Source organism: Pipistrellus hanaki (assembly GCF_964339955.1).
Source record: "Pipistrellus hanaki genome assembly, chromosome: X".
Classification (NCBI taxonomy): domain Eukaryota; kingdom Metazoa; phylum Chordata; class Mammalia; order Chiroptera; family Vespertilionidae; genus Pipistrellus; species Pipistrellus hanaki.
The window spans coordinates 86,509,074-86,526,511 of record NC_140524.1 but is presented as its reverse complement, the minus strand read 5'-3'; the positions used below and the strand labels follow the sequence as shown (position 1 = coordinate 86,526,511).

Below are 17,438 nucleotides of genomic sequence, written 5' to 3'. Positions count from 1 at the left end.
CTCACTGAACCATATAGGACACCTTAGCACACAAAGCCACCCTACCAACTCAGAGAAGCTGTGAAAATGCCAAGACAAGGAAATAGATCACAAACAAAAGAAATGGAGGAAAAGAAGAGACTGGATATAGAGTTCAAAAGCACGCTTATAAGGTTTTTCAAGAATTTCCTAGAAAAGGTCAATAAGACCTATGAGGAGATGAAAAGGGATCAACAAGAACTAATAAGGGATCAACAAGAAATAATAAGGGATCAACAAGAAATAAAGAATACATTGTCTGAAATGAAAAATATTATACAGAGTCCTAAAAAAAAAATTGGAAGATCGCAAGAATCAAGTCAAAGATATGGAACATAAAGAGCCAGAAGACACTCCTCCACAGAAGCAAGAAGATAAGAGAATCCAGAAAGTTGAAGATAATGTAAGAAACCTCTGGGACAACTTCAAACGAACCAACATCAGAATTATGGGGGTCCCAGAAGATGAGAGAGAGCAAGATATCGAAAACATATTGAAAGAAATAGTGACAGAAAACTTCCCCCACCTGGGGAAAGAATTAGACTTACAAGTCCAGGAAGTGCACAGAACTCCAAACAAAAGGAATCCAAAGAAGACCACACCAAGACACATCATAATTAAAATTCCAAGAGCAAAAGACAAAGAGAGAATATTTAAAAGCAGCAAAAGAAAATCAGGTAGTTACCTATAAAGGAGCACCCATACAATTGTCAGCTGATTTTTCAACAGAAACCATGCAGGCCAGACGGGAATGGCAAGAAATATTCAAGGTGATGAATAGCAAGAACCTACAGCCAAAGATAATCTACCCAGCAAAGCTATCACTCAGAATCGAAGGCCAGATAAAGAGCTTCACTAATAAAAAAAAAAAAGTTAAAGGAGTTCATCACCGCCAAACCAGAATTATATGAATTGCTGAAGGGGGTTCTTTCAGAAGAGAAAGTAAATAAAGATAAAAACTATGAACAACAAATACCTAACTATCAACAAGTGAACCTAAAAACCAAGGGATTTAAAAAAAAATATGATGAACAATATTAACTGGTGAATATAATAGAATCAGAGGTATAGAAGGGGAGTGGACTGACGATTCTCGGGGAAAAGGGGAGAGGCGGGTATGGGAAGAGACTGAACATAAACTGTGCACCTAAGGATGAGGACAATGGGGGCTGGGGAAAGGGCAGAGGGTGGGGTGGGAATCTGGTTGAGGGGAGCAATGGAGGGGGGGAAATGAGGAACATTTGTAATGATATGAACAATAAAGATTTATTTTTAAAAAAAGAAAGAAAAAAATTCCATTCACAGCATAATATACTTAAGAACAAATTTAACAAAGGAGGTGAAAGGCCTTTACACTGAAAACTACAAGATATTGATGAACACAATTGAAGAAGACACAAAATAAGTGGCAAGGTATCTTATGTTCATGGATTGGAAGAATTAATATTGTTAAAATATCCATTAAGACCCAAATCCATCTATAAATTTAACGCATTCTCTATCAAGATTTCAATTGCATTTTTACAGAATTAGAAATTTAAAAAATCCTAAAATTTATATGGAACCACAAAAGACCCCAAATAGCCAAAGCAAACCTAAAAAAGAAGAACAAAGCAGGAGGCACCACACCTCCTTATTTCTGATATATCTTATGAACCCTCTTAAGCAGAAAATGCTTGGGAAGCACTTAAAAGCTAAATCATTTCCCCACTCAAATGGAGGTCAAAGACTCACTGAATTACATACAGTTTCCCAAACATGCCACGCTTTCTCACTCCTCTGTGGCTTTACATGTGCTATTCCTCGAATGTCCTTCAACCTCAACTCCTATTTATCCCTTAAGACACAGTTTAAATATGCCCCCTTCCAGAAACCTTTGCTCACATGCTACTATTCACTATTTCTACTTGGCAACCCAGTACAAAATCAAGTGAGCTAGCCATCACTGTTCTTCCACTGGGTTTCTGTGTACTTCTCTGTCATTGCATTTATCTACTACCTTTACACTATTTTATTGTCTCCTTCAATTATCAGCCTATACATTCTTAAAATATAATAATGGTGACTTTTACCTTTTTCCTTATATATCGAAAAATGGCTTATGGAATAAAGTAGGAGTTCAATAAATACTCATGAATAAATGAATGAATAAATATATGTCTACCAAACATCATTCTTTCATCATTCTGGGTATGTGCATATAAAAGAATAATAAAGTGTGATTATTGTTCTGAATAATGTATAATCTAGTTAGAACAAAAAGGAACCAAGTAGCTCAGTTGGTTAGAGCATTATCTCATTACACCAAGGTTGTAGGTTTGCTCCTCTCTCAGGGTACATGCAAGAATCAACCAATGCATAAATAAGTGGAACAACAAATCAATGTCTCTCTCTCTCTCTCTCTCTCTCTCTCTCTCTCTCTCTCTCTCTCTCTCAAAATCAAGAAGTATTCTTTTTTTAAAAAAGGATCAGACACATGAAAATGTAGAAGTGAAAGATAGTGTGTCAGCAATTGCTGCAATAAGGCTACATAATAAACAACCTCAAAAGCTCAACTTTATAAAACAGCAGGTGTTTTTTCATTCAAAGATGTGCTGTTCTGCTGGTCAGATTCAGGATTCATTCCAAACTGATGTCATATCTAAACCTCCAATGCTATGGTATGATCTTCTTATGGTGAATCCCTAGACTCCAAGAAGCCAGCCAAACTGGCAACCCACTGGATTCTGTGCATATTCCATTGGCCACAACAAGCCACATGACAAATAATAATATCTATGAGGAAGAAAGTATTCTCTGCCCACCATGGCAAAGGTAGGGAGTGAGTATTTGCTAAATGATATATTATCATACAGAGTATCATAATATCCAGCCGAAATGCTTGGGAATGCCACTAACTGTTCTGAATATACAGAGAAGAGATTTTAATAGGTCAGTGTAGTCTAGGAAGATTTAACAGATAAAATATTTCATCTAAGTATTTAAAAATAGGCAAAACTAAATGGGAAAAAGGGATCATTCTGTGGATATGGAACTGAATGAGCAGAAGTGAAGAGGTAGAACATCCATAGTACAGTTCACAGTATATTTAGATAGGATGAGTGCAGTTAAAAGAGGACCAGAGAGTAGACTACAGAAGGTAGAATTTATCCTTCAACATTTGTTTAGCTATTGAAGTATTTAGCAATTACTTGAGACTCCTGACTCTACTTTCCTCATTTTGCTTATGCAGCCTCTCTGCCCCCAAATATCAGCCAGGATTCCTTAGTTGCAAGACTCATAAAAGAGCCCTGGCAGGCTTAGCATCCTATCTAATAAAAAAGTGATATGCAAATTAACCATCACTCCATTACATCCACAAACCACACCCACCAGCCAATCATGAGTTAGTATGCAAATTAACCCAACCAATATGGCAGTTAATTTGTATATCCAGGCACAGAGTGAAGACTGAAGAAAGTGTAGAAGGAAGCCAAGCTCTGCAGAAGGGAGCAAAGCTGCAGAGAAGCAAGCAAGCCGGGCGGGGGAGAAGGGAGGGAAACAGGTGGGGCAGTGGAGACCGCTGCAGGAATCTTCCTGCAAGGGGCCTCTAGTGTATATATATAAAAGGCTAAGTGACCATTATGACCTGTCGACCAAATAACTAGTCAACTGGTCACTATGATGCACAATGACCACCAGTGGGAAGATTCTCAATGCAGGAACTGTTCCCTGGTGGTCAGTAAACTCCCACAGCCAACCTCTCATGGCCAGCCAACCTCCTGTGGTCCCTCCCCTCATCCAGAGGGCCTCAATCAGCCTCAATCAGGACTGGGCAAGATGGCCTTGATTGGCCCCGATCACCAGCCAGGTTGAGGAACCCCACCCATGCATGAATTCGTGCACCGGGCCTCTAATAATACAACAACAAGGAAGGTGAGTAAACCAAGATAGGAAAATGGAAGCTGTGTGGAACCCAGGCCCATAGTCAGATCATATCCCATAAATCTAGCAAGGACAACACATGTGCTCTTATAAACTGGATTCGAAATTCACACCATCCCCACTGCAGTACACTGGGACATTGTATCCCAGGGCTGGCAAGGCTGCTGCCACTTCAGCTACTGCTCATCTGCAAAATATAGTCTAAGTCATATCTTCTATTGTGCACATCTTCCAGATTAAAACTTTGGGATGGGTGCACCTAGTTGGTTGAGCTGAGGTCAACTGTCTGTATGCTAGCTACAGGGGCTGCTAGGAAATCAAGTGACTAGCATACTCAGCATTTATACTGGGAAGTAGGCTCCACTTCCCATGTATAAAGCAGAGAAGTCTTGCCCTAGCCAGTTTGGGTCAGTGGATAGAGCATTGGCCTGCTGACTGAAGGGTCCGGGTTCAATTCCGGTCAAGGGCATGTTCCTTGGTTTGCAGGCTCCTACCCAGCCCTGGCCCTGATCAGGGCATGTACAGGAGACAACCAATCAATGTGTTTCTCTCACATTGATATTCCACATCAGTGGAAAAAATATCCCCGGGTGAGGATTTTAAAAATAAAGAATAAAGCAGAAAAGTCTTCAAGAACAGGAAGTGAATCAGAAGCTCTACCTCTAAAATCTTCCCCACATTTTTTTTTTTTAACTATTAACATTCCAGCCTTACACCTTCTTCCTCTGACATACTAGAACAATTTGTATTGGAGCCAATCCTTTTATATTTGTGTCATGCCATTTTGAATTTTCAGAATGTCTTTGTCTCTCCAGCATGCTTGTAAGCAACGTGCAGGGAGTGACCATGAATTCCCTGTCCCAGGGAATTGCTCAGAGAGCCTCAGTGTAGTTTTAATTAATCAACTGATGAAAACAGTGAGCGAGTGCTGAGAAACAGAAGAGGCAAAGAGATTATGATATTCTATTATTATAATGCTTTAGACAAGCAGTAATAAAGGTCTGAATTGGGTGATCAAGTGGAAGGGAAGAGACAGATGCAAGATATTAAGACAGTGTAGTGCTGGAGCTGCTAGCATCTCTGCTTGGCAGAGCTGACTGCACGCATGTCTTCCCAACTGCCCTAAAATCTAGGCTTCAGTGACATCTCATCAAGAGCTTGGAATAGACATGATATCAATATTTACACCACAGGATTCTGCAAACGCTATGAATCTAAGCTTTTTTGCTGATTCTAAACCTATTTTTTCAATGACAGTTTGCATTCAATATTATTCTATATTCGTTTCAAATGTATAGCACAATGGTTAAACAAGCATGTATTTTACAGAGTGGTCCCCCTGATGTTCCAAGTATCCACCTGGCCCCATACATAGTAATTACAATATTATTGACTATATTCCCTATGCTGTAATTTACATCTCTATGACTATTCTGTAATTACCAATTTGTACTTTTTGTGTGTGTGTGTTTTTTTAAAAATATATTTTTATTGATTTCAGAGAAGGGAGAGGGAAAGAGAGAGAGAAACATCAATGATGAGAGAGAATCATTGGTCAGCTGCCTCCTGCACGCCCCCTATTGTGGATTGAGCCCATAATCTGGGCATGTGCCCTTGACTGGAATTGAACCTAGGACCCTTCAGTCCACAAGCCGGTGCTCTATCCACTGAGCAAAACTGGCCAGGGCAATTTGCACTTCTTAATCCCTTCACCTTTTTTACCCAGTCCCCCAAGCTCCTCCTTCTGTCAACTGTCAATCCATTCTCTGTATGAGTCTGTTTCTATTTTGTTTATTTTGTTCTTTTTATTTTTACTCAGAAGCAAATGTTACACTTTAATAAAAGCACTGTAATTTCTATTATATTAGCTAATATATGAAAGAACAATTTAAAAAAATGGATTCAAACTACTGGTTCTTATACCCATGATACATCAGTGTAGAGGGCTGCCTGAGAAGGCACATGAACATTCTTTAAATTGTCAGCTGAACCTGAGGCACTGGCAGAGTACTTTTGTCCAGGTGTCAGCAGGGGCAGGTCTAGATATGTAAATCCAGTAATGCTAGTTAAGAATGCAAATAAGCTCATTTGACCCTATAAAATAAACCTGCTGCGTGGCTGGGTTGCTTGCTGCCTCTCCATCAGAGAGATGGTGCCCACCTAGCGCCCAGCTCGATGAATCTATTTCTGCCTCCATCTCTTTTTTTCTTAATCCCCAGCTCCTCTACTCAGGAACCTGTCGTTTTCTGTGATGGAGATGGACACGGAAAATAGAGAAACAGCCCCCCACACATCAGAATCACTTGTGAGGTTTTACGGCCCAGTCTCACTCTTGGAGAGGTTATGACAGGGGTCAGGACCTGGGTATTTTTCAAAAGTTTTCCAGGCAGCTCTGATGTTTCCTCCTGGTCAAGTCACTGACTTTATGTCGGTGGGGGCACTTTGGGTTTTGGGGTCCATTGTTTGGGGGTGTGAGAAGCCTTTTATGCAGATTTATTAGCTGTAGTAAAGAACTTGGCCTCTAGCTTTTTGGGCATCTGTTTGGGGTCGTTTTTCCCTAAAGGAGAGTTTCTTGCTTCTCCAGTTCTTCTTTGACTCTTGGCTTCTTCCCTGGGCCTTTACCTGGGGTCTTGGGCTCTGGTGCTTTCAGCATCTCCAAAGCTGGAAAGGCCTTTATCTTCTTCCCACGAGGTGGGTTAGAACCTGGACTCTTTACTGGAGACTTCTCTCCTGTGGCATGTTTTTGCACCTCTATATTTTCTTTGGCAGGAGTTTCTCCTATGGGGACCCGTAATGGAATTTCTTCTTCAGATTCAACGTGCACTTTATTTTGGGCTTTTATTCTGCAGGTCTCTTTCTTCTCAGGCTGAGGGGGTCTCTTTCTTCTGGGGTCCAGGGCCCTTCACTGGAGAACCACAAGTTTTAGGGGCCGTCTCCTCTGTAAGTAGGGCTGATGTAGACTTTCTGTCCTGTTTCATAGGCTTTCTGTTTCTTTTTTACTCCTTCTGTTTCTTTGTATGTTCTTTTTGTTTTTGTAATTTTTTTGCTTTTTGTTTCTTCAGACTAGAAATGTTCACTCCTTTAGCTTTATCCCAACTGCTGATAAATGAAAAAAGATAGAAAGGGCAAATGATCTATCAGTGTTCACATACAAGAGTGTCACACTCTCGCCCAACCGGTTTAGCTCAGTGGATAGACCCTCAGCCTGAGAACTGAAAGATCCCAGGTTTGATTCCGGACAAGGGCATGTACCTTGGTTTCGGGCACATCCCCAGTAGAAGGCGTGCAGGAGACAGCTGGATCAATGTTTCTCTCTCATGGATGTTTCTAACTCTCTCTCCCTCTATCTTCCTCTCTGTTAAAAATAAGTAAAATATATTTAAAAGAGTTTATGAAATATATGAAAAAGAATTTCACACTCTCCCACTTCTCTGTGAAAGCTTTTCCATGACAGCATCAATGTTCTCGGTGATGTGCTGAACCTCCATACCGGTGTGACCAATGCGGATAGTGCTGCAAGAATCACGTTTAGAGATGTTTTAGACAGTCCCACCTACTGATGAGTTGGTCTCTTTGGAAAGATTCTTGGCTTTAAGATTTACAGGTATTGGAACTTTCTTTCTCTTATAGAAATGTCTCCTGAGGTGTGAGGAGGCGGAGCTTGGCCTCATAGGCTTTCTACTCCTTTTTTAAAGTTCGGAGTGGGATAATCTGAGAAATGCTCTTTATTCCATGCTTAGAAGGTTCTTATGAAAATGTTCCGTCTTTTCAGGAGTTACATTGGGTTTGTCCTTAGTAAATAAACAGATATCTTCTAAATCTGACCGAAAACCATGAGGCAAGGACAATCTGACCCTCCGTTCTTTACTTGGAATTTTCCATAATACCACCATTAAAAAGAAAGTTTCATTCTCATTCAAAACCAATCCATTCGAATTTTTCCTGGAGCTGGAATGTGCCAACAGAGCTTCCACTGCCTTTCTGTCTGCTTTTTATCCAGCTGCCCCAGTGCGGCCTGGGTTGCTGAGGTCGAGGCTAGAGTTGCAGTTGAGGTTCTTTAGATTCCACATATAAGTGATATCATTTGGTATTTGTCTTCCTCTGTCTGACTTACTTCAATTAGCATAATGCCCTCTAGGTCTTATCTTGGCTATTGTAAATAATGCTGCAATGAACATAGGGGTGCACATATTCTTTTAAATCTGTGTTTTGGGCTTTTTCGGATATGTTTCCAGAAGCAGAATTGCTGGCTTATAAGGCAATCCTAATTTTAGTTTTCTGAGGAACCTCCACACTGTTTTCCCTAGTGGTTGCACCCATCTGCATTCTGGCTTTTTCCCCCCAGGGAGCCAGTCATTAAAAATTGACCAGGATACCATTGCCACAAGGAACAAAGAAAGACTCTCTATACATCTTTCATTATTCAAATATTTTGAAATAGTCATCAATGTAATCCCTATTACACATATGTTATCCATGTTTTGCATGTAACTCCTCCTGCTGTAGAGCTCTAAGTGTGAATAATTTTATCTGCCTGTAAGAAAACTATAAGAATGCATGAGAGAATGGGAGAGTTTGTATATTCATGTATTTTATTAACAGACCTTTTAGTTTAATTTTAAGATACTTATTGCATAACAAAATGATAATCAACTAACAATTTAATGAGTGTGATTTAATTTTAGGACTTAGATAATAATGCAGGAAAAAGAGAGTAACAACCAAGAACAAGGTCTCAGCTCAATCTTTATCCACTGCCCTTTCAGCCCAGTCCACTAGACAGCTTCCATTTAATTCTGTGGGCAAAGACAGCCATGACACTGCACCTTCAAATGAACACTGGTGTAAGACAATTGTAAAACAACTCCCCTGGAGTAGAAAATAGTATATGCATCTCCATTTTAACTGCATGATTTTTGGTTTTTTTTACAGCTTCCAAACCTTCTTGATCAAATGTTAATGAAATGCTTCCAAGCATGCTTTAATGGCCAGGATCCGCTCAATGAAAGTGGCACCGCTAAAAGGTCGCATCTGGCTGTGTTATTCTCCCCGGATTGCGTGACCCCTGCTGCCCTCTCCATCAAAGGGAACAATGAGGATGGGTCTCCAGGCGACTGCTTTGGCAAGTGTAAAGTGGGAGAATGGCAGCGTTTCCCTTTCTGAAATGAAGGATGTTTGCACTTAAAAGTCTTTACGAAGAAGTATTGAGAGCAATTTCTGTAAAAACTTGAAATTAAATGTGTGGTTTTTCTCTATTGTGCTGCATCTGCTGTCTGTAGAATGAATCTTGTTGATGCCAGTTTCAAGGTTGCTAGTCTTTGTGCTTTTAAACCAAGGTCAAGCGAGAGGCAGCTCAGAGGCCTTGAGGTTGTCATTGACAAGGAAAATAGAAGCTTTATAGCTGGAAAACTAATTAATCACTTCTAGAAAAATAGAAAAAGGAAATATATATATATATATATATATATATATATATATATATATATATAATTTCATATGTCAACCTAAAACTTACTTGGTGATGTTCTGCATGTAATTACAAATGTATAAACATACTTTAAGCACATTAAAATATATGCTCTGTAACTACATAAGTTTAAATAATCTATATTACAATAACATTCCAAATTACTATAGTCAAGGCTGCCCTTCAAGAAGAATGACATTTCAGAGTTAACTCTCTCGATTAAACTGATTTGAATCATTACTGCCAATGTTTTACTGGATTCCAGTATCTCAAAAGTAATTTAAGACAAAGAATGCTGTTGAAAGCATATTTATCTTTGCTTGCAAAATGTAACGATTAACACCAGACGAATTCATATATGAAGCATTCCTCAAAATAAGTGTTTGAGAGAGAGGAGAAAACTGCAGCCCAATTGGCAGTCCTGTCACGCACCTTGTCCCAGGAACAGACTGGAAATACAACTAAATTGGAGAACATTCACCTAGAATTACCAACTGACGTCCCAGCTGAGGAGGAGACGTATCAAGGTAGGACAGAAAACACCTGAAGATAGGTAGGAAGGGTGAGGTTGTGAGAGGAACTGACCCAGCTCCCAGGGGCAGCAGGCCGAGAGAGGAAGGAGAGCTGGAGCACCAGAGCTGAGATCAGCGGCCCATCCAACCATGAAAGGCTGCAGGGCTGCTGGCCATGGCAGAGTCTGGAGCCAATAGACCTGGCAGGAGAGAAAGCCACAGTTTCATTTTGGGGAGAGTTTTGTTTGTTTGTTGGGGGAAGGGGTTAAATATATATTTTCTAGATTTCAGAGAGGAAGTGAGAGGGATAGAGAGACAGAAACATCAATGATGAGAGAATCGTTGATTCTGGCCCTACACCGGTGATGGAGCCTGCAACCCGGGCATGTGCCCTGACCAGGAATTGAACCATGACTTTCCAATTCACAGGTCAATGCTCAACCACCTAGTCATGCCAGCCGGGCTTTTTTGTTTTGTTTTGTTTGTTTTTGAACCCAGAGCACAAGAGTTTTCATATGCAGCTACTCACCCAAGGCTTTGGTAGGGGGAGGGAGACACAAACTCAAGGAGCCTAAGGAGAGGCTTGGGTAGAACGCATTGTGGGGAGATGTGGAAAAGCAGCAGCCAGGAGTATTAGGTCATAGGCCACCAAACAGAAATAACCGTTTTTTTCCTGAGAGAAGCTACCCACTCCAAGGAGCTGCAGGGCAGAAAAAAAAAAGAAAAGAAAAACATGCCCTATGTAATATAGCCTGCCCCACCCTCAGGAGCCCTGCATACCACACCCCATATTTTGACTTTTTCAGAGGAAACAAAAGCAGAAGCATGGCCTACGGGTCTGAACAGTCTCAGTTGCATCAATAATTGGATTCAGGGAGGGGACCATCCGCCCCAATGTACTGGGAACCAAACTGGCACTTCTCTGCAGGGGGAGCTGATAAAACACCAGGTTTCCAGCACTGGTCTCCATTCAAGGATATCTGTCCAGCCGAAGGCAGAGTGATATTTTGGGCCACTTGCAGAGGAGTAGACCTGGGCCAGGAAGAAATTCTCACCACATTCCCAGTACTTTCCCCGCCTAAAGTCCTTTCAGAAACTGACTTTTGAGTGATTAAAATTGACAACTGGTTAGCAGGCAAATGGGGGCAGAGGAGGAGCCTGGGGAAACAAGGGGAAGTGTGCTGATCCAGCCCCAGACCCCATGCTGCTAACAAAACTACATTAGAGGCCAAATTGGCCCCTCCTTCTTACAGCCAAGGCCTGTGGAAACAGATAGAAATAGTGGATTGGTGGATCACCTGAAGCTTCAAGCAGGTTGCTGAGAGCCAAAAGACAGTGTCTGGCAGTGGTTAGCACCTAAGTACCACACAGGAAGCCCAGAAGTGGCAGACAGAACAGAAGAGTTGGATCCAAAGGGAGCTCCCATGGGGCACTAAACTCTGCTAAAAGGAATACAACTTCACTTTTTATTCCTCCTTTTTTATTCTCTTTTTTCTTCAGTTTTGTTTTATTTTTATCTCTTTCCTTTCTGTTTTTCCATTTTTTAAACTTACCTTCTTTATCCATCTGCTTTATTGATTTGTTGTTATTCTAGTCTGTATTTCATTCAAAAACCTAATATTCCTCTTCCTTTTTCCTATTTAATTTTTTTCTCTTTTTCACTACTCAATTTTTTTCTGTCTCTTTTCTTTCTCACTTGTCTTTATCTTTTACTTTCTAATATTTATCCCTTCCTTCTTTGCTTTGCTTTTCATCCTCCTTTGTTTTAAACTGTTTTCCTTCCCCTATTACCCTAGTTCTTTATTCTTATTTTCTTTATTTCAGCTCTGCATCTACATATTCCTTCCCCTGCCATTTTTTCTTGATTTTTGTTTGTGCTTTTGGTTTGTTTGTTTTCTTTTCTCCTTGTATTTTTTCTCTTTCTTTTTTTTTTCTGTCATTCTTGTTCTCTTTTCTCTTTCCTAATTCTCTCTTCTCTGGTGCTGCTTTTGTTGGGGTCTTGTGTATATTTTCCTTTTGTTTCATGTTTTGTTGTGTTGTATTTTATTCTGCTCAGTCATCACCTCCACAAGAGCTCACATGATATGATTGGGAGTTAGCCACATAATCAGCCATCCCTGAGAGGAGGCTCCATTGATGAACAGGACAATAGCATTCAACACCCAACTACAATAGACTATAAATAACTTAAGCAATGGGCTTTCCTAGACTACCCAGTCCAGGAGATCTAAGAGACTGCACCACTGGGTCCCACAAAACTCCTACTATATAAGACCAACTCACAAAATCTGGGAAGAATAACAGTTTGAACTAATACACAGAAACAAAGTGACAGAAAAAAAAATGGAGAGACAAAGAAACAACCCCAAATGAGAGAAAAGGAGGGATCACCAGAAAAAGAACTAAGTGATGTGAAGATAAGCAATTTGTCAGATAAAAAAATCAGAGTAATGGTAATAAGGGCAATCAAATAATTCAGTGGGAACTTCAAGTTACTTAATAAGATTATAAACTTAATGAGAACTACGTCAACTTTAAAAGAAAGGTTGAAACATTAAATAAGAATCACTTGGAAATGAGGAATGGCATAGATGAAATAAAGAACACCCTGTAAGGATTCAACAGTAGACTATAAGAAGCTGAGGACTGAATCAGTGAATTAGAAGACAAGGTAGAGCCGAAACTGATTTGGCTCAGTGGTAGAGCGTCGGTCTGCAGACTGAAGGGTCCCACGTTCGATTCCAGTCAAGGGCATGTACATTGGTTGCGGGCACATCCCCGGTAGGGGGTGTGCAAGAGGCAGCTGGTTGATGTTTCTTTCTCATCGACGTTTCTAGCTCTCTCTCTCTCTCCCTTCCTCCTCTCTGTAAAATATTAATAAAATATATTTTTTTTAAAAAAGGAAAGAGAAAAAATGAAAAGTAGTAGAGTCTAAGGAAGCTCTGAGACAACATGAAACATAACAACATTCACATTATAGGTCTCCCAGAAAGACAAGAAACTGAGCAAGGATCAGAGAACCTGTTTGAAGAAATAATGCCAGAAAATTTCCCTGAATTGAGGAAGAAAAAAGTCACTCAAGTTCAGGAAACATAGAGTCCCAATAAAAATGAACCCCAAAAGACCTATACCTAGGCACATAATAAAAATGGCAAACCTTAAAGACAAAGAAAGAATCTTAAAGGATGCAAGAGATATATAGAAAGTTACCTATAAGAGAGCTCACATTAGATGGTCAGCTGACTTCTCAGTAAAACACTTCAGGCCATTAGGGAATGGCATGTAATATACAAAGTAATGAAAACCAATAAATTGAACCCAAATTTACTCTGCCTAGCAAAGCTATCATTCAAAATTGAAGGTGAGCCAAAATCGGTTTGGCTCAATGGATAGAGCGTCAGCCTGCGGACTGAAAGGTCTCGGGTTCAATTCCGGCCAAGGACATGTACCTTGGTTGTGGGCACATCCCCAGTGGGGGGAGGGGGGGGTGCAAGAGGCAGCTGATTGATGTTTCTCTCTCATCGATGTTTCTAACTCTCTACCCCTCTCTTTTCCTCTCTGTAAAAAAAAAAAAAAATACATAGATCAAAATTGAAGATGAAATTAGTAACTTTGCTGGGGAAAAAAAAAAAAACTAAAGAATTTATTGCCAAACCATCACTGCAAGAAATGCTAAAGAGACTACTATAAGAAGAAATAGAAAAAGAAGAACACAGACATAAAGAACAGGAATGGCAAAAAAAAAAAAAAAGTACCTATGAATAATAGCCTTAAATGAAAATGGCTTAAGTGCTCCAATCAAAAGACATAAGGTAGCTGAATGGATAAAAAAAATATGACCCATATATATGCTATCTACAAGAAACCCACCTCAGAACAAAAGACTCACACAAAATGAAAATGAAGGGATGGAAAAAATTTCCAAGCAAGTGAAAATGAAAATAAACAAACAAACAAACAAATAAACAAAACAAAAAAACCTGGGGCAGCATTATTTATATCTGAAAAAAAATTGGCTTCAAATTTAAAGCCATAACAAGAAATCATGAAGGCAACCTCATAATACTAAAGGGATCAATACAACAAGAGGATATAACTCTGGTAAACATATATGCACCCAATACAGGTGAACCCAAATATATACAAAAACTTCTGGAGGATTTTAAGGGAGAGATTGACAACAATACAATCATAGTAGGGGACTTTAACACTTCACTGACATCACTGGATAGGTCTTCTAGACAAAAAAAAAATCAGCAAGGAAAGAGTAATCCTATGTGACATACTAGATCAAATGAAATTAATTGACACTCAGAATATTTCACCACAAAGCTACAAAATATACATTCTTCTCAAGTGAACGTGGGACATTTTCAAAGATAGAACATATAAAAATTTAGAAAGAAAACAATGAGAAAAGGCCTGAGTAAATAGAAGGAAGGAAATTATACAGATCAGAGTGGGGGGAAATAACACAGAGATCAAATAAAAAGTAATATAAAAGATCAATAAAACCAAGAACCTGTTCTTTAAAATTATAAACAAGATTGATGAACCTCTAGCCAGACTCACCAAGAAACAAAGAGAGAAGACCCAAATAAAATCAGAAATGAAAGGAGTTAACAACTGACCACAGAGAAAAACAAAAGATCATATAATAATAATAATAATAATAATAATAATAATAATAAATACTATGAACGACTATTTTTCAACAAACTGGGCAACCTGGATGAAATGAACATTTTCCTTAAAAAAATACAATCTCCCAAAACTGAATTAGGAAGAATCAGAAAAATCTGAATAGGCTAACTACTGATGAAATTGAAGCAGTAATCAAAAGACTCCCAGCAAACAAAAGCCCTGATCTGGAGAGCTTCAAAGGGGAGTTTTAGCAAACATTCAAAGAAATACCTATCCTCATGAAACTATTCAAAACAAAAAAAAATCATGAGGAAGAAACACTTCCAAGTTCTTTTTATGAGACCAGCATTATCCTAATTCCAAAACCAGGTAAAGACACTACAAAGAAAGAGAAACAGGCCAATATTCCTGATGAACATAAATGCTAAAATCCTCAACCAAATATAAGCAAATCGGATGCAGCAATACATTAAAAAGATCATGCACCATGACCAAGAGGGATTTATTCTAGAGATGCAAGGATGGTACAATATTCGCAAATCAATGTGATACATCACATAAACAAACCGAGAGATAAAAATCAGATGATCCTATGAATTGATGCAGAAAAATTGGTTCTGGTGCTCTGGGCTGTGGAGCCCAGCCTGAGCTCCCAGCCTCTATCTTCTGAGGGAACAGACTTTTCCATAGCCCAGTGTTCCCTCCTCTCTTGGCCTGAAGCCCCTGGGAGCTAGGTCCACTCCTGTCATGAGCTCACCCTTCCCACCAGTTTCTAGGTGTTTTCTGTCCTTCCTTGCTATAAGTCACCTCAGCTAGACCTCAGTTGGTAATTCCAGGTGAATGTTCTCCAATTTTGTTGTTTTTCCAGTCTGTTCCTGGGACAAGGTGCACAACAGGTCTGCCTATTTGGCCTCCATTTTCTCCCCTCCTACCCTTTTACTTTGAATCTACCTTTGTCTTTGCAGCTTAGATGTTTCTCTTGTAGGCAGCATATGGTTGGAGTGTTTTTGTTTGTTTGTTTGTTTATTATTTACCCACTCTGCTACTCTGTGCCTCTTTATTGCTGAATTCAGACCATTTACATTTAGGATAATTATTGATGCATGAGAATTTCCTATAGCCATTTTATCTTTTGTTTTCTGGTAGCTCTGTGCCCCCATTGGTTCTTTTCCTTTGTGTTTTTGTCTGTTGTTTTTGTTTGGTGTTATTCTATACTTCTTTCCTCTGTATCCTTTTTTTAAGCTATATGTCCTGGTTTGGGGATTTGTGTGTGTGTGGTTACCATTAAGTTTATAAATAATACTAGAGACTTAGTGCACAAAATTCATGCACTTGGGGGGGAGTCCCTCAGACCAACCTGCCCTCTCTCACAGTCTGGGAGCCCTCAGGAGATGTCCTACTGACAGTTTAGGCCCGCTCCCCATGGGAGGTGACTGGGCTGATCAGGAGAAGGCACTACCCCCATCACCCCACTGCTGGAGCCACTGCCAGTCACCTCAGCCACAAAGGTGTTTGCATCAACATGGACTCCAGTGCCTTCACCATGAAAAAATGACAACTTACTTTAAGCATTTTCAAGATGTCTCTTTCATAGGATAAGACATTTCTTTCTTTCATTTTTTTTTTTTTATCCTCACCTGAGGATATTTTTCCATTGATTTTTAGAGAGCATAGAAAAGAGGGAAAGACAAAGAAACATCAGTGTGAGAGGAACACTTTAATTGGTTGGCTCCTGCATGAGCCCTAGGCCCCAGCCAGGGAGAAGCCTGCAACATAGGTACATGCCCTTGATTAGAATCAAAGCCAGACCCTGCCCACCTGCGTGCACAGCCTCCTCCTGAGCAGTTGTGACATTACAGCATCCTGGATAATTTGCATATTACCTGTTTATATAGATATACTGTAGCTTTTTTTCCCTTTGAGTGAATCTGATCTTCATTATCCTTTGCCAGTTCAGACCTTTACCCCCTCCCCTTTTATGTTGTTGCTGTCACAAATTATCTCTGTATAGGCTGTAAGTTTTTGGTGATCTTACTCATAGTGTTGTGCCCTTATGTTATTTGTTTCAAGTAGAATAACTTGAGTATTTCCTGCAATGGAGGTTTTCTCATGATAAAATCTGTCAGATTCTGTATATCTGTATTTCCCCATCATAGTCAAAGGTTAATTTTGTTGGATATATTATTCATAGCTGGTAATTTCTCTTTTTCAGACGTTTGAATATTTAGTTCCACTCTCTTCTGGATTATAGAGTTTCTGCTGAGAAGTTGAATGAAATTCTGATGAGTTTTCCTTTGTAGGTCACCTCCTTCTTTTCCCTGGCTGCTTTGAGATTTTTTTCTTTGTCATTAATTTTTAAAAGTTTTAATACCTAGTGCCTTGGAGAGGGCCTCTTGGATTGAGGTAACTAGGTGTTCTGTTTGCTTTCTAGATTCAAAGATCCAATTCTTTCCATAGATTTGGGAATATTTCATCCACTATTTGTTTTAATAGACTCTCCATTCTATGCTCCCTTGCCTCCTCCTCAAGAATGCCTATAATTATAACATAGCTTTTTGTAATGAAGTCACATAGGTCTCATAGAACTCCTTCATTTTTCTTTACGTTCAGGTCTCTCCTTTCCTCAGTGTCATTTCTATATTCCTATCTTCAATATCACTGATTCTTTCCTCCATCTGGTTGACTCCGTTTTCTATGCTCAGTAGTTCACTTTTAAAAAAAAATACACACACACACACACACACACACACACACACACACACACACTGAGTGGCCAGATTATGCATTCAGAGATCATAATAATCTAGCCACTAATATATATATATATATATATATATATATATATATATATATATATATATATATATCAGAGA

The 17,438-nt window shown here is 39.4% G+C and overlaps 1 pseudogene across 1 annotated transcript; it reads right to left on the bottom strand.

The window, feature by feature from the left end:
- Window positions 1-6,365: 6,365 nt before the first annotated feature.
- LOC311614880 (ribosomal L1 domain-containing protein 1-like) lies at window positions 6,366-9,474 on the bottom strand (annotated as a pseudogene). The gene is made up of 3 exons: window positions 9,458-9,474; window positions 7,362-7,997; window positions 6,366-7,126 (listed from the first exon to the last, which is right to left on the bottom strand). The product of its transcript is annotated as a ribosomal L1 domain-containing protein 1-like (transcript).
- Window positions 9,475-17,438: the final 7,964 nt, after the last annotated feature.